The sequence below is a fragment of the Nicotiana tomentosiformis genome, chromosome 6 (genome assembly GCF_000390325.3).
Source record: "Nicotiana tomentosiformis chromosome 6, ASM39032v3, whole genome shotgun sequence".
Lineage (NCBI taxonomy): Eukaryota > Viridiplantae > Streptophyta > Magnoliopsida > Solanales > Solanaceae > Nicotiana > Nicotiana tomentosiformis.
In genome coordinates, this window is record NC_090817.1 from 109,983,669 (window position 1) to 109,997,064 (window position 13,396).

General features: G+C 37.1%; 1 long non-coding RNA gene across 2 annotated transcripts; it reads right to left on the reverse strand.

The window, feature by feature from the left end:
- Positions 1 to 1,913: 1,913 nt before the first annotated feature.
- LOC104119877 (uncharacterized) lies at positions 1,914 to 5,300 on the reverse strand. 2 transcript variants are annotated; one of them, XR_011408790.1, is made up of 4 exons: positions 5,176 to 5,300; positions 4,647 to 4,812; positions 3,384 to 3,484; positions 1,914 to 2,599 (listed from the first exon to the last, which is right to left on the reverse strand). It is a non-coding gene; the product is annotated as an uncharacterized lncRNA (long non-coding RNA). The 2 variants fall into 2 exon arrangements; XR_011408791.1 differs by lacking the exon at positions 3,384 to 3,484.
- Between the last annotated feature and the right edge of the window lie 8,096 nt (positions 5,301 to 13,396).

The window sequence follows — 13,396 nt, forward strand, 5'->3', positions numbered from 1 at the left end:
AATAAAGTGTCACAGTGATGTGGTAATTTTTGAGAGCTGTCGTATCTTTTGTTTCTTTTCTTCGGAAAACCATCATCTCTAGAGATGGTGTTTCTATAATTCTATGGAGCTCCTCTTAATTACTCGATTCATTTTTCAAGAAAACCCCTTTATCAATTCAAGTAAGGAAAAAGTTCGAACAGACAAATAAAAGAAAAGATTGAGTAGGAACCGATGGATAATAGTATTGTTATAGGGTGCAATAGTGTATATTTCGAGTAAGTCCGTACGAGTTTCTCAAAAATTTCTCAATATTACACCTCACATAGTCATATGTATTAACTTCTATGTGGGATTTTATCCGTATACCTAGTGGTGACAAAATGGTTAAAAGACAGTTAACCATCCATATTATCTACTAAAAAATGGGTAGTATAATGAACTTTTTAAAAATGGGTCAAATATGGATAAGAACCATATTATCCATTTAGAAAATGGATAACCAATTGGTAATCAATGGATAACCAATGAGTTTAACTTTTACATTTGTAAAGCCTCAAATTGGGGGTTTCTCAAGTTTAGGAGATTAAGAATTCTCCCGTGATCATATTCAAGAAGTCATGAATAATATAATTACTCATATTATCCGCCGGTTAACCCTTTTTTTATCCGTATTAAATATGAGTCTGGTCGAATAATTTATCCGTATTAAATATGGGTCTGGTCGAATAATTTATCCGTTTTTTCACTACCCGTTTTCGACCAGAACCATATCCGATCCGACCCGCCCGTTTGCCACTATACCTATCAAAGGCCGTGGCGGAGCCACAATCAATGTAGGGGGTTCAATTAAATCACGCTCCTTGAAAATTTTTACTGTGTTAAATTTTTTCCATATACATACATATAAAGATAGCTTTTTATTGTAATTATAACGATAGTTGACAAATTCATTTAGATCACAAGTGCAATTTTTTTGAATCTCATTATAAAAATTCCTCCATTGTTCAAAGGGAACGAGCAGAAACTCGTGAGTAGAATTTAAAGAAAAAAAACAGATGTGGGGTTTTTGCATGACTTTCTAATATCAGGGAAGAAGTGATAGAATTAAAAGGTGTCTACGTGAAATGTACATATTGAACTCCACATCATTTTCAAGGTCTTCATTTTGACTAATGCTCCCAAAATGTACTGGCCGGGAAGGAAAAAAACAAGGTGGCTAATTTGCAAGTGGCCCTCCCACGCCGTACTTTTCCGCCGCCCTCTCTCTGCTGTCCACAAAGCTTAATTCTCTTTTCCTTGGACCCTCACTTTAATTTCATTTCCTCAACACCTTCACCAGTATCCAAAAAGTTTCTTATCATCTTTCCTCAGACACAGCCTGCTTCAAGATTTTAAGTGGGGTCGTAAAATATTACGTATTGTATGTACTACTAATAAGTTAAAAGAGGTCATCCTAGAATGATTTTGTAGTTTTCTGCAATGAGGATAAAGTTAAGCTATTTATGATTTGTTAGTATAATTGGCTTAATGAAAAGGATAATGACTGCTTGATGTGATTGTCCGTGTGTGAATGAAAAATAAACCTTATGTGTATTAACTTCCATTTCAGCTCATTTGCTTTACGCCTATTACCCGGTACACTAAGTTCACAAAGGTATATTGTACGTAGCCTTGCCTGATTTACGCATTTTCCTAATAATGACGAGCGTTTCAAGAATTAAGTGACCACAAGTTTGGTTGCTATGCTTATCGTCCTTCCACAACATCTCAAAAAGGCACGCACCATGTTATAATGCTCTACATACACACGGAAAAACATACATATAGATAAGAGGAATAGTGCGATTACTTTTACATTAGTTGTCAAAATTTATGACAATCATCCTTTTTAACAGCACTATTCCATGGAATAGTGCTATACCATGGAATATAATAAAATGCACCTATATATAGACTAAAAAATTAATACTACAAAGTATATGTATTCATGTAGCCGATCCCGAATTACATGTATGCATGCATATGGAGTGACTACCAGGCTCAAATTTGAAATTTGCATATACAGCTAAAAAGATGATACTTAGACTCTCTTAGAGAATTACAATGTTTATTTAGGTTTTTTTTTTCCTCGACTGATTTGTTCCACTTAGAAACTTTAACCCAATTGAGAATAAGATGACTTGTCACTTGTAATAAAATCTACAAAACCAATTAGAATACATGAGGTGACAGAATATTCATTATCTTCTTCGCCGTCGATGCATCTTATTATTCTTTGGCCTCAAAGACCTTCTGAAATGCTCTTTCCTTTGATCCCTTACTGATCTTCTTCCTTCAATTTTTCTAGACGCTCTGTGATATAAACTTCCTTGACCTTGTTCTTCTTCTGAAAAAGTACTAGAAATATAGACACCTTCAATATCTCTTTGATGTCTTCTTCTTGGCCTTTTATGCCGAGGTTTGATAAGAAAGTGTTGAAGCTTGAAGCAGAAAAAAGTGCAACAACAATCTAAGACTGAAAAACATGTAGAGAAGCATGCCCATGTACTTCTGCAAAGCAAGTGACAAATGCACCCACATATGCCCAACTTGTATAGCAAATACAAGAACAAGAGAACTGCGCATTACCAAAAAGATAATTATGTTATATTGTTTCCAACGATGTTTCTTTCACCATGAATGACACAGAGATGTAAAGATTTTCTCCATATACCAATAATATTCTTCGAACTTGTAATCTTAAATATGCCATGAAATTTTTATGGTCATAATAATGTAAATCATTTTAGTACGGATATAATTGGAAGTTTAAAGATAAATCAATTCCAAATATATTAAAGTGTTATTTCATTTAAGAACAAACTAAAAAAAGTATCATATAAAACAAAACTGAGAGAGTAATACTTTTCAGTTAACTCAATTAATTAATCAGTCGAAGCAATAAAACAAGAGTTGCCAATAAATTGTGGCACATTGCCTATAATGTTAGACAACTATCTATATTTACGAGCACTTATCTGGTAACCGAGGCTTACCAAAAACGCCCCGGGGCGATGGTGTGGGGCGAAAGTTTCAAGAAGCGTACGCTCCGCAATTTGGGGCGTACGTCCGGGCGTTCGGGGCGTACACCCGGGCGTTCAGAGCGCGTATTTTTAGTAAGGAGTAATCCCCAGAGACTTTTTCAAATTAAAACAAAATTTGTTGAATTAGTCCTTCATATAATACTCAAATTCTCAAAAGTTGTAATTTTACCTGTTTATAAATATTAACTGTCATTATATTATTTTATAAAATATTAAAAATTAAATACCTATGGGGCTTACGCCCTGCTAAGACATATGTAAAACGCCCCGCCTTACGCCCACGCCTTTTAAAACACTGCTGGTAACTAAGAAACTCACCAAAATAGAATAGGATTGAGACCATGGCCAGTTTCAGCAAATGAGAAATGCAAAAGTTTTCTATGTAACAGAAGAAATCCCATGTCGGGCCGCATACTAAGCTGAAAAAACAGTACGTATATAATCAAGCCAGAGATTGTTTTTTTATTCAAAAAAAAAAGGTGGGGGTGGGGGTAGTAGGCAGCGGAAAAGAAAAATAGAAAAATATTTGAAATCCCGTATACAAATATAACCTTATTATTTTATGGGAAAAATCCAAATTTACCCCACTACTTTTGAATTTTGTCTACATCTAACCTCTGTTATACTATTCGACCAAATTTATCTCTGTAATCAGCAGACTTTTAAAAATTACCCCTCAGTCCGTCATGTGACCTAGAATCTCCCAAATCATTTTAATTAAGTCACTTACTCTTCTTCTTGATCCACTATTTTCGAAATAGTTGACATTTACCCACTTTCATAATTGGAAAAAAAATAAGGGAAAAAAATATTAAAATAATACAACGGTTAGCAAACAAAGTATAGTAAATTGAAGAATCCAAATTAGGTAGTTTGTCTAAATTCCAAAAGTATTTACAACATTCCAACTTTAATGAATTCGTTGCACCAATAGTATAGGGACTTTGCAAGTATTAGTGATAGAAGTTGAAGTTCCTTCGAGATTTTATATTGTCGAATTCAACTTTGCTTTAATCAAATGTCTACTCATTGTGCATTCTTTAGTCAGTCGATCGAACTCTATACTAATCAGACAATAACAAAATATATATATTCGATTATATACATATACATACACGATGAGCAGCTGCATATAATACACAATAAAAGACCCTCCAAAATTTTACTCTGTGTATATGGTTGAATAAATAAATAAATTTTTAAACCAATTTCAAACCCATTATCGCAAGAAGAGAAGTGGGTGCAATGGTAACTAAAAATATCCATGAATAATTTATATAGTCTAGTACCTTTAGCATTCACATCAATAGTAATTTCTGAAAATAGTGGAGCAAGAAGAAGAAAAGATTTAAATAAAATGAAATTGGGAGATTTTGGATTATCTAACAGATCAAGGGGTAAGTTTAAAAAGTTTGGTGATGGTAAGGATAAATTTGGCCGGATAGTATAACGGCAAGGGTAAATTTGGACGGATAGTATAACGGAAGTTAAATGTAGACAATATTCGAAAGTAGAAGGGGTTGTATTTGGCCCTTTTCCTTTATTTTATTGAATAAATAAAGACTGGTTAAGTACATTTACCTGCATGACTTTCCGGCTAAAAAATCAAATGGATGACCAAAAAGTTTTCCCAGAATTGCACCAAACCCTGATAACAATGAACCAATTACATTCTCCATCTTATAAACCAAATAGATTCCACAAAGAGGACACTCCTTAATTACATTCTCATACACCCTTCCATTTTCTGCAAAAGATTAAATGAATTTTCAGAAAACTACAAAAAGTACGTAGTACTATAAGTGAAATAACTAGGATAATAGCCCTTGAACGTGTTTTAGAATGACAAAAATTAAGTTTTAAAGTTTGATAACTGCTTTTTTCATGTTTCATATTCACTAATTGGTGGAAAGTTTTCTAATAATATTTTACGAAATCAAGAGCATTGGGTGGTTTCTGAAATTTGTACGAAATCTCTGCATTAATACACTCGCACTTTATGCAGATTTAACCAACAGATACATATGTTCCTTATGATACATTTTACTGTGTAAAAATCATGGCATTTCTATTTTACCATTAAAAGATAGAGAAGGAAAATGGCACTTACAGTTGGACGTGTAGAAAACGATTGAGATATGCAAGTTATGGAGTCGTCTGAAATTGCCGTCTAAAACCGAATCAACATTTGAAGTCCATCGGCTTTATCAAACAGAAAATGGGCTTTTGAAAAATAATAGGGCCCAGTGATACTCCAAAAATATCATATCTACCTTTGTTGATTGCCCAATGGATGAGGCATAATATATGGGCTTTTGAAGAATAGTTGGGCCAATATATTTTCATTGGAGGGAGGCCTAAAGAACGGATGCAGTCAAATTTGTCCACGGATTCCGTTACAACAAAAACACATGTCCAGTGATCCCACGAGTAGGGTTTGAAGGAAGTGGGATGACGCAAATCTTACCCCTACCTTGTGTGAATCAGATAGACTGTTTCCAATAGACTCTCAACTCAAGAAAAATATTTTCAAAAACATATTTGAAAGTACAAGAATAAAAAGCTATGATAAACATACTGAAACTAATATCGTCGTTCATGGATATCGTTGTCTACCTTTAACTGCCCGAATCTCCAGTCGGCCTATTATACGGCAGAGATCCGTTGGGTGTCTCTTTTTGTTACTTTGTTCCAATTCCCTTTTCCAGTCAATTTCCTGGCATCTGAAGCCATTTGTTAGTGTGGCTAGAGACTAGACAGTTTCTTGGGTCAATCACGTATATTTTTAACTTTATTTGCTGTAACACTAAAGTCACATAATAAAAATTATTTCTATCTTAGGTCTATGTCTGTCCAACGGGACGGGACAAAATTAACGAGACAGGACAGGACGAGACGATATTTAGCCGGGACGGTGGCGGGACGGAACAAACGGGACGAAACGGTAGGTCCATCCCGTCCCGCTAACAAACGGGATGGGAAGGGACGGGACGGGACGGGACGGGACGGGTTCGCGGGCCTTAAGTGCCGTTTTTAAAAAAAATTATTTAAGCATTGAGTTTGGCAATGGATATTCATTTGACAATGACTAAGTTTTTAAAGTTTGCAACATCTAGTTTTTTGACTTATAAAATATTAAAATAACAAAACAACAACAACAACAACCCAGTAAAATTCCACTAATGGGGTCTGGGGAGGGTAGTATGTACGTAGACCTTACCCCTACCCCGAAGGAGTAGAGAGGCTAAAATATTAAAACAAAAGACTTGTAATGAAATATTCTAGTAATTATAAATTTATAATAGAGTTATAATTTATTTAATATAATTTCAAGCCATTAAGTAACTAAGTAAGAGTGTAAGACAATTCATATAAAAAATTCAACGCTTAGAGCCTTTTATTTTATTAATAGAACTTTCAAATCTCACATACAAATATAATTCTTTTGAAGAGCACCTAATCTACGCAGCCACCTTTTAGGAAGGGTTCTGTTTGAACTAGGCCTCTTAGTAGCCAATTACAAATTATCATGCTAATATTTGTAAGCTCCTATATAATAAAAATTATTTCTATCTTAGGTCTATGTCTGTCCAACGGGACGGGACAAAATTAACGAGACAGGACAGGACGAGACGATATTTAGCCGGGACGGTGGCGGGACGGAACAAACGGGACAAAACGGTAGGTCCATCCCGTCCCGCTAACAAACGGGATGGGACGGGACGGGACGGGACGGGTTCGCGGGCCTTAAGTGCCATTTTTAAAAAAAATTATTTAAGCATTAAGTTTGGCAATGGATATTCATTTGACAATGACTAAGTTTTTAAAGTTTGCAACATCTAGTTTTTTGACTTATTTAATAAACTTAAAAATTAAACGGAAATTAGAAAACTAAGTAAAGAATTATAAAATATTAAAATAACAAAACAACAACAACAACAACCCAGTAAAATTCCACTAATGGGGTCTGGGGAGGGTAGTATGTACGTAGACCTTACCCCTACCCCGAAGGAGTAGAGAGGCTAAAATATTAAAACAAAAGACTTGTAATGAAATATTCTAGTAATTATAAATTTATAATAGAGTTATAATTTATTTAATATAATTTCAAGCCATTAAGTAACTAAGTAAGAGTGTAAGACAATTCATAAAAAAATTCAACGCTTAGAGCCTTTTATTTTATTAATAGAACTTTCAAATCTCACATACAAATATAATTCTTTTGAAGAGCACCTAATCTACGCAGCCACCTTCTAGGAAGGGTTCTGTTTGAACTAGGCCTCTTAGTAGCCAATTACAAATTATCATGCTAATATTTGTAAGCTCCTATATAATTTCGTTGTAACTTATCTATAATTTCTCTCGGACATTGTTCTGGAATTGACAATGTTGATTGATGTTCCATGAGTTCCATGCCGTCATCGCTCCCAATGCTAAGTATCTCATTGTATTATTCTTCTTCCCTAGTGGTTAATTTTTCAAAACCAAGATTTCTTCTTTCTGAAATAATCCAATCTCTGAATAATACGGAAATCTCTAGGCTATCCTCCGCTAATGAATGTCTATGATCTCCGATTTGAAATCTTGCCGTGCTAAAAGCACTCTCTGATGCTACTGATGATGTTTGAATAGCAAGGATATCTCGGGCCATTATTGAAAGTGTTGGAAATGCCTTGCCACGCTCCCTCCACCATGCCAAAAGTTGTTCGTTGCCTTCTTCGTCTTTAATACTTTCCAATCCTTGATTAAGATAAGAATCAAGTTCATCATCAATAGAGGAATCAAAATCTGTTATATCATCCATGCCCCTGATAAATATTGAAACTTGAAGAAATTGCCCAAAATATTACTTCAAATACTTGACGAATTAATTTGAAGCTTGAAAGTTGCTCCAAAAATTTGTCCAAATACTTGAAACTTATCACTTGATTGCGAGAAAATTGAGATAATAATATAGATAGAATGTAAGAGATTTGAGAGAGAATGATTTATTTTTGTGGGAAAAAATGAAAAGGATGGGGGTATTTATAGTAGAAAATAGAGCCAAAGTATAATTTAATAAACTTAGGGATTATATTAAAAGTTTGGGGGTAGGGGGGTGTTTTGGTGGGAGTGGGGGCCAAATATGACCGTTTTTAGCCGTTGGAAACGGCTATTTTTATAATTATAGTTGTTGCCCAATGGCTATAATTCAAAAAAAAGGGATGCCGGACGGGACGGGATGGGACAGGTGGGACGGGACAAGACGGGGCGGAACGGGACGGGACGAAACGGAACGAAATAGGACGGGATAAACGGGACGAAATGGCTATCCCGTCCCATCCCGTGTCCTGTTTAACATGAGCCCATCCCGTTGGACAGCCTTATTTAGGTCTAGAGATGACGAATATCTTATGTAAGTTGCATCGATACATCAGGCCGGTAGTTATTCCTAGAAAACTTCCTCTTGACTGACCAATAGGACTAGCTAATAATTATTTACTTAATGTTTACCCGTAAAATGATACAGTTTAATCCTGAAATAAATAAATAATCGAAGAATTACACAATACTTAGCCTTAGAATATAGACGAAACAGCAGAAGCAACAATTCCGGGAACAAGTTTTTCGGGCACAACAACAAAGAAATCAAGACATAAGAAGATAAGATTGGATTGAGTTTAGTATAGAGTATAACATAAGTTTGCCAGAAAATTCGTGTCCTTTACAATGACAATTGAGCTCACTATTTATAGCTATGAAGAAGATCCTAGGGTCGTGTCCTTCTTTAATGTCAATTATGAGGGGCATTGATGAAAATATAACGGTGAACATAAATATCAAATTTTTTGTAATGGTTAACTGCTCTTAATGTCATGGAATATTCTCTATTAAATGCTATTGGGAAAAGAGCATTTATCACATCTTTATGAGCGTTATTCTTTCCGGTGACAAACAAAACAGTTGCCTTCGGTCTTTAGCCATCCCTCTGTCTTGGGTTTCACGTGTCCCTTTCTTGGACGGCCACATGTCATAGCATATTTTACCCTATACAGATAGTCCCCCTGCTTTCCGGTGATATGACTTTGTGTTACCGGAAAGTTAGTAGAAATACTTATTTGGCAGGAATTACTATAATTTCCTCTCTAGGCTTCTGACGATTGATTAGACGCATGTCTTTCTGCATTTAATGCCTCGAACACGCGTCGTCCCATGATTCAGTACAACTTTTGCCGATTATCAAGGTAATCATGGCCATGAATTTAGCCGCCAAATTTTTTACTTATACGTATCAATTTCCTCCCTTATACTTCATAATTTTTCAAGCTTCCTTTATCTAACTCGCATTTTCCTCTTCACCTTTTCTTAATTCTCTTCAAACGAAAAACCTTCTCATTCTTTCATACAATGGATTCTTCCTCAAAACATACCGATTTTTAAAAAAAAACACGAACAAGGCTGAGGACTCTGTTCCTCCAAATGTGGGCTTTATCATCCCTAGAAGTCTTATTACCACAAAAGACTTCGTAGAGAAATTCCCTACTGCTAACTCTCGTACATGGGCTGTTAGCAGGTATTCTTCTTCTATACGTCCTTCGAGCATTCCTGATGTGAAGGAAGATTGTCGCTTCCATCACTTGGAAATTATTGCTCCTGATCTGTCAGAGCGAGTCACCCTACCCAAAGAGGGTTTATATATGTTTACACGTATGTATCCCTTTATTTTGGGAACGTTCTCTTTGAGCGGAGATCTTGACTCCGTGATTGCGGAGTTTTGCCTCCGCTACCAAGTGTGTTTGGCACAAGTAATCCCTTATGTGTGGAGGACAGTTGCTTGCCTTCGGCATTTGTGCCAGGAAAGTAGAAAGGAACTAACCTTAGCTCATATGATGAGTCTCTATTCTCCCAAAATCTTCCGCGGGGGAATGATAAACCTCTGCAAGTGTGGCCACCATACTTTATTATCTAGCATGGATGATGACAATGACCGTGGATGGATGGAACTATTCGTTACAGTTGCCACCAACGACATTATTCTGACAACGGTTTTGTCCTTTCCGACCGCTTGGAACCGTACTTGTAAGCTCTTTGTTTAGTATTTCCTTTTACTAAATATTTTTCTATAGCCGTATTGATCTTCCATCCTTAGTTTGTTTCAACAACTCGATGGATCCCACCAGTGATTAAAGGTTTGGACCGGTGGGTACAAAATATCTTGGATGTTACGACGCCCGAGGCTCGCTTGTGGAAAGAACTGGCCCCTAAATACGGGTGGAAGGTCAAGAATCATGGTAACTCAAACTCATCTTGTTTCAATTTTTCAAGTGAAGAACCCGATTGATCCCTTTTAACTTGTCTATGAAATTAGGTCTACCCGCGGGCTCTGTTGCTGTTCCTAAGGAGGATGTCTTGGATAATCCTGCTGAAGCAGCGAGGTTGCTTCAGGAGGCGCTTACTTGAATAGGTGGCTCCAGGCTTGCTTCGAGAGCAAATGTTTCTTTACGGAGTCCCCGGCTGGAAGACAAACAACCAAAGAGAAGACGCTTCTCTGTAGCCGGGAAAAAGAATAAGGGGGCGAGGACCGATGCCCCCGAGTCATATACGATAGCGATGGTGACTGGACCTCATTCCGGGCCGGTGATAAGTAGAGATTTTGACCACTTATTTGCACTCTTTTACTTTTGTTTTAGCTCAAAAATTCTTAAAGGTATTCTCGAGAACTAATGAAATGTGCTCTCTTGAAGGAATATTGGGAAATAATCCAAAGAGATGAAAATCAACTCAAGAAAGAGTAAAATTGGACAAGGACCAAAATAAAGCAGAAAAGAGCAAAGTACAGACTACACAATACTGTGTGCGGCCGCAGACTATGAAGAACCACTAACAAATTCCCTTCGCAAAGTGCAGACCGCACAATTATTGTGCGGCCGCAGAAGACGAGGTTCAGAGAGATGGTATTTTGGGTCCCTGAAGAAGTGCGAACCACACTATTATTGTGCGGCCGTACTCATAAATGTGCGGTCCACAGAAATCTCTCATGTCCAACTCAAGTCCAAGAGTGCGGCCGCACTCAGAAATGTGCGGTCTAAAAAATCTGAAGAAGTGCGGCCGCACCCCAGAATTGTGCGGCCGCACCCCAGAATTGTGCGGCCGCATAAGTCCATCCTGTCAAGCCAGCTTTAAAGTGTGGACCACAAACATAATTGTGCGACCGCACAATCTCCGCAGGGGAAATTTTGTCCGGTAATTTTAGCTAGGTATAAATAGATCTTTTTGTCAAATTTGGGTCAAGGTTTGAACTCCCGAAAGTAGATAGCCGTTTTTTCTTTACTGCTTTGGGAAACTTTGTATTAGTTTATCATTTTTAACATTGGATTTTCATCCCTTTATCATCTATTATGAGTTTAATCTTGTTTTCTTCCTTAGTTTCTTCATTTTTGCCTATGAGTAGCTAAATCTCTAGCTAGGGTTGTGATCCAACCCTAGTGTGGGTATCTAATGGGTGTTTGATTTAGGGCTTGTTTAAGGTTAGGTGTATGATATTTAGCCTAGTTCTTGCTTGAATTTAGGAATTAATGTTTGCAAACAGTGATTCATGCCTAATTGACTTGGTCTCTACTTGAGAAAGAGAGACTAAGTCTAGGAAAACTTGGCTAACAAGAAATTGGGGTGAACTCAAGAAATTGATATCCCCAGTTAAAGGGTTGAATCTAGAGATAGTAAAACCTGAATTGAGCATATATCAACGGTTTTGTGAATTACCCATTTGGACTTGAGAAAGCCAAATTGGGCAAAACCACTCTAACTACCGAGAGGTATCGAGTGGGTAATCGCGTGTTGATTGCTATATTACACCCCAACCAATACAACATACCCCTAAGCCCACAACCCATTAGGTAACCACCTAGGTGGAATTCACATCCCTAGATCTTTTATCAACTTGAAAAATAACAATACCAAAAATATCATTCCTTAGCTTTTCATTTACAAACAATAGTATACTTTTTAGAAGTAGGAAGAAAAAATCAATTATGTGGAAGTGTAATTTGGGCACGTCATACACCTAGTCTAGATATATACCTAATCTAATATAAACTCTCTGTGGAATCGACCCCGACTCACATTGGGAAATTTTAATTGCATCTACCGCTTCATAATCCCAATCAGTGGTATGAATTTGGGCGATATTAATTTTTGGCGCCATTGTCGGGGAGCTAAAAATGGATTTAGCTATATATTTGATTTTGTGTGTGATTTGTCTTCTTTTCCTTCCGGGTTACTAACCTTTTGTGAATCGATCGTAGGTACAAAAATGGCTCTCAACAATGATCCTCTCGGAAACATGTCTTTGGGGGATGTGGACATGGAAGATGACACAGTTGAAGAGGTTCCTCTTGAACCTCAAGCAAATAGACGAGGCCGACCATGTATAGGGTTTGGTTTTACGGGTTATACAAGAGTTTAAGAGTCTTAACTTTCCATCTTCGCCTTATAGACTACACAACTGGGATCTTCACCAAATTATTTTTTAATCTCTATACATATATCCATAGACGTCACACTTTATCATTCCTAAATATCTTACTAATTGAATTAGGTTCTCAAGACAGCATTCCCGTTCCACCTCCAAATCCACCAAGAGCGGCTCCACACCGAGTGTTGCCGAATGAAGGATATGCAAGTGCAATAGTCCCGCCTCACATTAGGGCGGGCAACTTCCAAATTACCAATGTGATGCTTACATTGCTAGAGAAACGGGGATTCTTCACCGGGGCTCCGAGTCAAAATGCATACAAGCACCTAAAAGGGTTTGTGGATACTTGTTGGGAGAGTAAACAGACCAACGTCTCCGAGGATGCTCTAAGGTTGAGGCTATTTCCCTTCTCTCTACGGGGAAAGGCCTTGTATTGGTTAGAAAGATTTCCAAACCATTCCATCCATACATGGGATAAATTGGCGGAAAAATCCATTGCCAAGTTCTTTTCTCCCGGGCAAATGGCTACTCTTCGGGATGAGATTCTAGCATTCAATCAAGAACCCAATGAGCCTTTGCACGAGATTTGGGAGAGGTACCATACCATGGTAAAAGAGTGCCCGAATAATGATATGACTGAGGCTATGATTCAACAAACCTTCTATCAGGGGATCAACACTACCAATTAATGTGTGGGCAACCAACTTGCCAGTGGAAATTTCATGACAACGCCATATGCCGAAGCTTGTGAAATCTTGGATGAAATGGTGGATACTTCATCGGCATGGCAAAGTAGAGCAAATGTTTCTCAAGGTGATTCAAATGTGATTCATCTACACAAAGAATTGCATGATCATGGGCAAACAATTGCCGAGTT